Here is a 10,947-nt window from a genome sequence, read left to right as displayed (position 1 = left end):
TGTCAAAAGCTAAATCTTAGACATTTTCAGGATCCGCGGGGAGTCTGTCATTACTTTCTAATTAACTCAGTAAGCTTTCCTTCATTGCAGAGCTGCTGGACATTAACATAGATTTGAGTAAACCCCCCCCCCCCCCCCTCCCCCCTCCCCCCTCTGTGCCACCTTAAAACCCAGCCAATCCAATTCATACAGCCAGACAAACACACCATAAATCCATAAGCAAAGAGACCTCTAAGCCAAGGGCACTTCCATTCCTTTCTGTGCAAAGTGCTTGCTTCAGTTTAATCAACGTTAATTAATTTTATGCAAGTATTTCTACTTAATGAGCTATAGCATGCAAAACCACAATACCTTTTTTTTGCCCCCTCTAAAGGAATCAATATTTCAACTAAAGACTTTTTATTAGCCAACTTTCACAACTGCCTTGCTCTACTTAAAAAAGGATGTAATGATGGATATTGTTCAGCTAATCTTATGCCCAAATACAGATTCCCTAGCTTCATGATACTTCCTGTTTCCTGAGGGCTTTGGAGCCTCACATTCAGCTACTGATGCATAATACAGAACAGGGTTAAGCCCCAGGCAAACCTGCACACACACACACACACGCACAGACTCAGGACCAGTATGCAGATGAAATCATAGCTGACATTAACAGGTAAACACACCAAAGTAAATATACTCCATTAAAAAACTACCATGTCTAATTTAGCACTGCTTTTTTTTGCCTTATCGCCTCGGCTGTGGTTTTTTTGTTTAACAGAGAGAGGGAGCCGGTGCAGGGATGCGAGGGGAGAGCAAAGAGAGAGCGCTGCAGGTAATTATACTCCATGCACTTGTAATCTGGGGGTCAGCTCGAGTCCCTCCCCTTTGTTCTACGATCGATAGCTTCGGAAGGAGGTGGCAAAGTGCGAGGAGAGACAGGGAGCTGGCGAAATGAAGAGACAAGGCAAGAAGGTTGGCGGGCCCTTATATTCGGCATTAATCATTTAAGTGTGGGCAGGTGGGGGAGAAGAAGAAGAAACACACAGTAGAACACAAACACTTAAGTAGTCAGGTGCAACAGTAAAATATCTGGTGGCGTTAACGGGCCCCTACAGGAAAAACAGGGACTATGCCCTGCGAAAGGGAAAGGGTTGGAGGAGGAGGCACAATAAACGAGCTGAAGGGCGCCGGAGAGAGAGAAATTATCACTTTTACTTAATCCAGAAATCTGTGGGGAAAGAAGGCGCGGTGACTTTATTGTGGCCATCTAGCAAGATAACCTGGTGAGTTTATTTGACAGGAGAACGGCGCCAGACCCCAGTAGTAAAAACAGAAACAGAGCAGGGAAGAAAGTACATCACTGTTTCTCCTCTAACCTGTAAAACAGACCATCCTTTATATATTTTTTTTTACTGTCTCCAACCTGAGCGCTGCATTCCCCTGCAGCTGCACCCGGAGCAGCACCCGCAGAGGGACATTCTATGGATTTATACCTTTTTCCAATATAAGGGCCTCTCTGTAAAACGCTCTGGAAATATACATATATATATATATTATATATATATATATATGTATATTAGTGCTGGGCAAGTTAACGCGTTAATTAATTAACGCCGACAATTATTTTATCGCGCGTTAACGCAGTTTTTTAAAATGCAATACACACCGTTAATGCCAGCAAATCACCCAAACAAACAGTGGAGGGAGGCTTCGGCAGACTACGTTGGATGCAGCGTGTGGGAGAAGTATAGATAAACAAAAGCAAGACTGTTCCATATCGCCCGTATCCTGTGCGCATGGCCGAACTGAGTGCGACAGTAGGGGCGGATCTGCCGACCGGATCTGCCGACCTGAGGGCCCCCCGGAGTCGACTGCTATCTGGGAAGCTAAGAAATGCTACAGCGAAGTGGATATCCACAAACTGCAGCCGATTAGTGTTGTGGAAGATGCCGGTCTGACGAACGTTCTCAAGGTGAGTTCGCGTTGCGTTTGGTGTGAACGCACCTTTAGGATCGCAACGAATGACGGCGCGTACGGGAAGTCCGAATCTTTGAATATCTTTCCAACTTTACCTAACCCCATTTGTGAAGCTGATACCAGTGAATTTGTGGGACTTTAACTGAAAGCAAAGAATTCTGACATTTAAATTACTTAATTGACTTATTGTTATCTCTAGATTGAAGGCTTGTGCCGATCGGATTATGTAACGACAATTGAAAGGATAATTGATGTTTCTTCATACGCCGATATTAAGACAATTTTAAACTTGCTATCAGAACTTAAATGTTGTAAAAAAGAATTTCTATCTTCGCCCTGCGGTGCATTTATAGATGTTTCTGGTGGAGCGGCATGTCCGCCCGCTGAGCCCCGTTAATCAGCACGAGTGACGAGTGAATTTGAAATCCTTAATTACAAACCAGTTTGTCGTCTCTTTTCCGTGGATCTGACACCGCACCTCTCCGTTCTCCATTTGACTGCTCGCCAAAACTTTTCTCTGCGCTCCATCAGATTATTTACGGATAGACTCAAATGTCATCTTTTTTGCATTCAAAGCTTAATTGAGATTTTCAAATGAAGCTCTAAATGTCTGTCATCGTATTCTATGATGTCATCGCCCTTAGAAAAAATGGGGGGGGGGAATGGTTTTGTGGTTGTATGAATGGTGCTGTTAGATTGCTGCTAGACGGGACTCCATTTGTGTGCAATGTTCAAACTCTTTTATCAATTGCAGAAAACTTCAAGGTTCTATTATTTAAAAGCTCCGTCAGACCCTGACCTGCGCACGATTGGACGATATGAAAATACGAAACAATCGTCCAACCCAATAGGTTGTTTTATCGCATTAGAAATAGTTCACTTTTGTTAACTTTAAAAAGCGAGAGGCTTTGTTGGAGCTACATACATAGCCTGGGGGTGGCGATGCCTGAGAAGACAATTTCTGAGGAAACAAAGTACTTCCAACTGTAGTTGAAGAAAGGTTTGTAGAGAATAAAGCTTCGTTTTCATTGACCTTGGCTTATAACAGTGAGTCTGAATTAGATTTTCTAGTGTGTGGAAAAACCCTGACCCAAATCTAACAGGTCACAACAGTGCTGAGTTTCGAATAGAGTTAAAGACTTTTTTTTTTGCGTAAAGCTTCAACCTAAGGTCAGGTTTGATTATTTTCATCTTTCGTCTTTCACTCTGACAGAGCCAATTGTCTGCATCCATGCATGTCATGTGTTGCAAGTAAATATATCCTGTCCAGTGGGAAGAGGGAAAGAGACCTGGCAAGCCAAACTAAGGTGACTCACGCACCAAATGAAGGCCGGGATTGGTCTTGCAAATATTCCAGATGACGGCTGAATGCTGAAGTTGATTTGTGATAGCGGAGGACTCCTGGAGAGACTAATAAATGGTCAAGCGATGTCAAATATTTATGAAGCATTTGTAATATACCAACTGACAACAAAGAGCCTACAGGACGCAAACACAGATTATAACACCAGCACATCACACTGTGTTTGTTTGTGCACATCCACACACGTATGAATGGATAACGGGGGGCCACTTCAGCAGTGTCTCCACATGGAACCGAGATAGAAACCCATTGTTTCCTTCTCAGCCGAAATAGGAATCTGTCTTGGTCTGCATTCGCTTCCCCGGCCTCAGCAGCAGACAGAGATAAGGAGGGTAATATTGCGGTAATGTCAGTCTTCAGCCAAATGTATAAACCCAGATGGCAGGCTTTTCGCCGGCGATAAGGATGTTGCTGCCACAGATCTGTGGGAGACAAGATTCAGCTATCTAAAAGCCGGGGGAGAATGGCGCCCTGCTCGTATGCCCACAGCCTCACAACATGGAGCACGGCGAACTGATGCTACAGTTTTCAGAAGATCTGAATGGTATCACATTTCACGACATGCTGGAGATGTCTTTGGGATTGATGCTATATAGCGCGGTGTAAAACGCAGCCTCTTTATGCAGACACTGACAGCTAATGTCACTGTGGAGACCGCTGAGATGCCTCAGACTCCGGCCCACTTTTATTTCGGGCGCCATGCTGCCATTCGCGGACGTGATTAGGCCTTGATGTATATGCGAGGTGGGAAAAGTTTTGCCCGTTACGCAAACCCGGGAGTTGCCGCGCCACCTCACCCCAAACGGAGATTTGTGGCGGGCTTGTTCCTGACAAGCCCGCCACAAATCATTGTTTTGTTTCATCTCATCAGCGCTTTGAAGCGCAAGGTGCCAGCAGGGGAAGTGCGATTATTCAGCTAAATTCTGCGAGGGGGAAATTATAGCTCTGCGGCAGGCAGCAGGTGCATCTACAATCCCCCCCACCCCCTCTCCTCTGGCACAAACAGGCGGCCAAACGTGGACACATATGCCACAATGCACACCTGTACGTAAAATACAATACTCACGCATCAAAACAAGCTCCCACAGTCGCACCTGCTCCCCCCCCCCCCCCCCCCCCCCCCCGTCTGTCTTTCACTGGGACAAATCCTCCCCCTACATCCCTGCTATCCCCGGTGAAACACGAGCAGCACAATCACCCAGCGACACAGATCCGCACATGATCTCGCCACAATGCAGCGAGCCGGCAGGCAGGAGATGCTCCAGAAGAGGTAATTCTGTTTCTGTTTGTTCGACAGATGAAAGGGAGGGGAAGGTAGGAGTATAGGGGGGGGGCATAAAGCTAACATAGGGGCCCCGTGGCAGAGCCCCCAGGATCAAATCCAATTCTGGCAAGATACACATTAAGCCCCGTCAATCACAACAGTGTCCTTGGAATGCGGCAGAATGGTGATGAGAACGGCGGGGGAGTCTCTTTTCCACGAGTGCTGGGATGAAGCCACTTAAGACACACATCCGTGCAGGCACATACAAAAACCCACCCTGAGGCGCCCCCCCCCCATTGTTTAAATCCGCTCAGACCCATATATGCAACTGGAGGACATGATCCGCGAGTCTACATCCCAACTCAAGTGTTCTTATACTCCGGGGATTTGTTTTACTAAATTTACTCCGACAAAAAAAAGGAAGCCAGTTTAGGATTGACGTATGGAGACGGCTTTGTCACATTTCAGAATTGTGACCAAGATATACTCTTAGCGAGTCATTCTAAAGTCTCTATTGCACAACCACAACGATGAGAATTACCTCAAACCTAGCTTGGCATTTCAGTGATGCATTAACGTGTCACTTGTCAACCGACATATAAAACCGACGCCGATATATCTGCAAGAAGCTTGTACTGGGAACCAAATGCTCTCATTAGATGCTGAATTCAGGGAGTCAACCTTGTGAAATAGGTGATATATTACGTGCAAATGATCAGTGGTTCAACGTTCAAAGAAATTCTTACAATATTTTACCTCGTTTACACTATGAATTATTTATTTGCTGTTATTTTTGTAGCCAATTTTTGTGTTTGAGCATTTTGCATGAATACAATTGTATTATTATTGTTCTTATTAGAAGAGTACACCACCGATGTAGCATTGCTCTCCTAGAACATTGTGTGACACACAATGGACAGCTTTTTGATAAAACGTTTTTTTTTAAATGATGCAACTCAACCAGAGGTGTCGTCTTTTCTGTCCCACAAATTCTTCCTCCTTGTCAAAACCTGGCGCCTGCATTACCCACAATGCAACTCAGCCGCCGACTCATCGGTCAGAGATTCCCTTGAGACGATTTATCGGACTTCACACAGCTCCCTCTTGGGCCACGCAAAAGGTTTTATACAACTGTTCACAATACAGCAGCTCTCCTCAAGACCTGTGAACAGACTATGATGTGTAAACTGTGACACAATGTGCATCCACACATGAATATATACATGACACCTGTGGCAAAACCACATCCCAAATCTAATTCAACTCTCAGCAAAGAGGAAAATCACATGCTGTTTGGCTCGCAGCTTGAGTTCATTCAGGCTACAGTGGGAGCGACAGTTTGCCTATTTACTTTTATTCTGGACTTTTGCTAATTATCTTAACTACACAAGTAATTATCTTTCACATCAAAGGGCTGCGCTCTGAGCCCTGCTGGTCCCCCCTCCAACCAACCAACCAAACACTCCCCGACACACACACACACACACACACACCATCATCACCACATTTCCGGAGCCAGCTGAATCATGACATTAGCAGATAATTAGACAGTCGCCTGGCTGCGTTTGATGGAGGGCACATGTGACGAGCAGCCGCCTGTGAGTGGAGTTACTGAATGTGAATGCAGAGAGGCGTAATACACAGATCTTACAGCGGCTACTTGATCACAGGTGTTAAGCTGCAGACTGAGTGAAAGCCTGTATGGTTTGTTACGGATTAGCAGTAAATAAATGACCATTGATGATTTTTTTGATTTTTTGATTTTTGAGCGCCGCCCAAAAGCCACGACTTAACGGCCTGACCTGTGACACATACAGCCCGTATTTGTGTGCGTACGCTTTAGGTTCGCTGCATCTACTTCGTTCACCAAAGCCTCTGGGCTCCCGTTTCCGCAAACACACAATAATCAGGTCATCTGGCACCAGGCGTGAATCCTTCATTAACAATCTAACGATAATCTCTGCAGAAACATGGCGACTGTGGGAGAAGAATTTACATGAACTGCATTTAAATTCCTTTGAAGTTGTTTGTTTTGCTCACCTTGGAAACACACTATTTCTACTTCTCCTCTGTGGTAAGAAGTAAACGCACCCCATAAATATTTATCTACCTAGGGCCTGTGCTATTCTGGCCCAGTGTTTTGAACATAGCCACTGGAGATTGGCCCTATCAGGGACCTGCCGAGAGAGAGGGGGAAGTGAAAAAGCGAGGTGGAAAAGGAGCGGTGGAGGATAATATTTCTTTTTTTTTCGTGCCTGTTCCAGAATGAAATGGTTTTCATGATGTTTAATGCAGGAGGATGGGGTCAGGGTTCAGAGTGCGTTTTCCTTTACGAGTCACCTCACACTCCTCCCAACTTTCAGTCACAATAAAGATGAGTCCCTGCAGTATTTTAAAGAGGTTTTTTTGTGCTTTCAGGGAACTATTTTTTTTGTCTTTTATTACATATGAAAACATGTTATACTCTCCAACCTGACCGATTCACAGGTCCAAACCATGGGCTTGAATTGATTAGATTTAAACAACATATAGCTACAATATAAAGCTAGAACAAGCTGGAATCCATCTCAGCGAGACAGAATAAAATGAGCTTTCCAACCCTTAAAGCTAGTCAACAAATCCCCATTGCAACTTTCCAAATTCCAAGGCGACGTCTTCAACTATCTGGTTTTGTCCGACAAAACTCAAAAACTTCTAAAAGTCAAAGATATTCCGTGTACAATGATAAATAACAAAGAAAAGCTGCAAATCCACCCATTTCAGACGCTGAATAAGTACAATTATTTGAATTTTCTTTTCCAACTGTGCTCTGGGTTTGTTGTCAGAGAACCAACAATGGCTCAGGTGCAAAATAAAAGCAGCCTCATGACTTTCATTCCGCCTTGGTGAGAAAGGAAAGGGGAAAAAAAGAGCCAAGAAATCTAAGAAAGGCCCCAATCGCCAACATCTTGGGGAGGAAAAGTTATCAGGAATTAGTTGCCATGCCTGACACCAGTGTGCAACACAGGCAAACTCTTGCTGTCACCTCCTGACGTGGGAGCCACAGAATTGCTGGTGTTCCTAATAATCGCATGCATGAATATGATAACACGCACGCACACACAGCTGTGTGAACTTGTGCGGTTTTCGCGTGCCTGTCTGCTCGTGAATACCTGCAGAGGAGTGTATCCGTGTGCGACACTTCCTCCCTGAACCCTGGTGACACCTCAGTGAGTGAGTGTGTGTGTGGGGGGGGGGGGGGGGCGTGGATTATACGTCTACGGCACTGTACGTCTACACACACACACACCTCTTAACTGGTGAGCTCTGCAGGCTTCCATACTTTCGGAGGCCTCCACCTGGATGTTATTGCGGCCTGCGGCACCCTGCTCCACCGCTCTAATGAGCTCGCCTCAACTCAGTCAAAGTCATCTGATGACACTGATGTGGGGAGATTGATATTCACGCTTGACTCGCCGTCCTCTCCACTTGACTGCTATGTTTACCTCCCCACGCAATTAGTATCTGGTGAAGACAGACAGACAAAAGGAGGAGAGGAGGGGATGGAGTCAGACTCCGCCGTGTGTGTGTGTGTGTGTGTGTGTGTGTGTGTGTCTGCGCGCAACTACATTAGCTCCGACTGTTTATAAAGATGGGAGTTGTCTTTCAATGTGGTTTGAAGGTGGCTCTCTATATCACGGGGCCATTACCAGCTCATTTAATCCCCATAACGCTACTCTACCTCTCTGAATTGAAATAACAAAAGATGGATTGGCTTAAGTAAAAATGCATATTTCAATAGCTTCCATCCAAAATTTGCATCTAAGACGTGCCTCGCTTGGGCTTTTTTTTTTTTTTAATGAATGAATGAATCCGCAGAGCAAACTAGTGCAATGGGAAGTTACGGGTTCAACTCACGCCCACACCCCCAGCGCTGTTTACACTTCTAGCCTTCCATCATGGTTAGCTAACTTCCGTCTGAATATTAGCATATAAACAAATAAAAATAAACTTAAGAGCAGAATGCCCCACTCTCTGTGAAAAAATGAGGGGAGGAGAGATGGCCTGTGATTGGCGTTAGCAGACTTTTAGCTGAGCTCGAAGGAGAAAAGAGAGGCGCCGAAGCAGCAGTCATGTCTTCAAACTGATTTAGCATTAATTGGCATTCTCTCTAATCGGTGCATTCACCATTTGAACACCAGGATGGAAACGGTTTATATGCTGAATACTGATGCCTATCTGAGTTGAGGGGGGGGGGGGGGAAACGAGCTGAGGTGTGCAGGTGGACGTTCAGGTACTGTGGACGACCTCTCGGCATACAACGGAGGGAGGTTTTGTGTGGAGCCACAGCACCTCTCTATGGAGACACGGAAAATGGCCGCCTCTTCCTGTTGAGCTTGATGCCACACTTGTGTCTCTCAGTTAGCTTTAGCAGGAGGGAAACTAGCTGTAGTTCCTTACTTTACACTTCTACTCCACTACATTCCAGACACGTTGTACTTTTCACTTAACTATAATTATTTGTTACCTTTAATATTTTTACATGTTTATAGAGTTCCCCTTGTCACGTTTCAGATGAGTTGTGACATTTCCCCTCCCAAATTAACTTAAATAACTATCCAAGACCAAAAGAAGCGCACAAAAGATAAAACGGCCAACACAACTTATTTTCTGGTTTGCCTGCAGCATCAGCCTGATGGCTAATACACATCGAGAGTTAACATCCGTTACTCACAACTTAAAGTCATTAGGAGAAAGTTGGAAAGACTATTCCGGCGTTTGGGAAATAACCTACTACATCATTTTCAGACATACAGATTTTCTGTATTGTGTGATCTGCATAGCTTAATCTCAAAGACACAAAGCTAAGTAGTTTCTGGTTATAAGGGGCCAGCTCTCAAAATATGTGCGAGAGCTGGCAGGCTGCTGCTGTTGCTTGAAGAGCAAGTAATCACACTTGAAAAGCCGCATTTACATAAGAAAAAAACAGGTGGGATTGAATATGATTTCATTTCTTAAATGTAAATATCCTTTGGCACTGCAACGATTCACGCTTAAAATGACAGATCAACAAGGTGCATGCTGTAACAAGTGAGCAAACACTTGAGATGGAAATGAATAATTAAACAGTAACAAAATAGAGGTGCAAGTTCAAATGAGCAACTCACCACACAATATTTAAATTAGATTCAGTTCGTGGGCCAGATAGTCTTGAAAAAGCAGGAAGTTGTGCAAAATCAAGAATTACAAGAACTCTGTGCAACTTTAATTGCACTAAAAACTGAGGCTTGTGGTTCCAGGATGTAAAAAAAAAATATTCAAGGTAGCAGGAGCAGCTGAGTGAATCAGTTGACTGTTAAGTTTAAGTTCAATTATGGGCGCAGTGTTGAATCAAACTCATGACCTTACAGCCTAAGTCCTGATTGGGCTGATTAGGCCTGTGATTTGAAGGTGTCATATGTGCTCGTAGGATAAAAACAGCGGGAATGACAGCGGTTCAGAGCCTGTTTTTTGGATCTGAAAATAAAAACAGAACACTGCCCGACACAAATTCGACAGTTCAAAGTCTTGTGGAGCGATTCTGACGCTGCGCGCCTGTCAAATAAAGTTTACTTTCAAAGTGGAGTCCAATCATTACTCACCTAGACTTCCATTATAAACTCATGATCTTCAAAACTTCATATAAAAATTGCTGGAATACAGAAACCCACACCTACGTAGCTGGCAACCTGTGGGACACAATTTGCTATGTAAGTGGACAATCATGGGCTGAGTAGATGAGCAGGGTGCGCTGCCATATGGCAGGTAGTAGGTTGGATTAGTGTCTGCCCTCTGCCAACCATGAAGGAGGTTCAGTTCTTATATGTGACATTGAGGAGAATGTGAGTCCCTCCTGTGCCCCAGTTAAGCCTCGGTAAAAATAAGTAAATTTCATAATAAATTGAATTTCTTCTCTTTTACTTTAGCAGTGAGTTTGTAAATGCTTGAAACAAAAGGTGAAGAATCGAATAAGCGTTGGATACCGTCACTGAGAGACACTACATAAAAAAAACAAAGCACGTGTTCATATTTGTCTTTTATTTTTTTGCTAGAAAAAAAAAAAAAAAAACAGCCCCAGCAATATTTCATATGACCTGATTAAAAAAAATAAAAATACTACGACAGTTAAGTACAAAATGAAATATATCAAAACGGCCCAATGCTACCCAGAAGAAATAGGCAATAGTATAAAATGAAATGTCTTGAAGTCTACAACTACAAAAAAAAGTTAGAAAAGGTTACTTAAAAAGAAGGCAAGTATCCACCACGCAATGTGCCACTTTACCACAATCACTTCGCACGTCTTTCCTTGGATATAAAGTAATGCAAATACTTTACA

Source organism: Anarhichas minor, unplaced genomic scaffold (assembly GCF_050575085.1).
Source record: "Anarhichas minor isolate MPS153535 unplaced genomic scaffold, ASM5057508v1 ptg000045l, whole genome shotgun sequence".
Taxonomy (NCBI): Eukaryota; Metazoa; Chordata; class Actinopteri; order Perciformes; family Anarhichadidae; genus Anarhichas; species Anarhichas minor.
The sequence above is the reverse complement of the archived record's forward strand: the minus strand, read 5'-3'. Positions refer to the sequence as shown.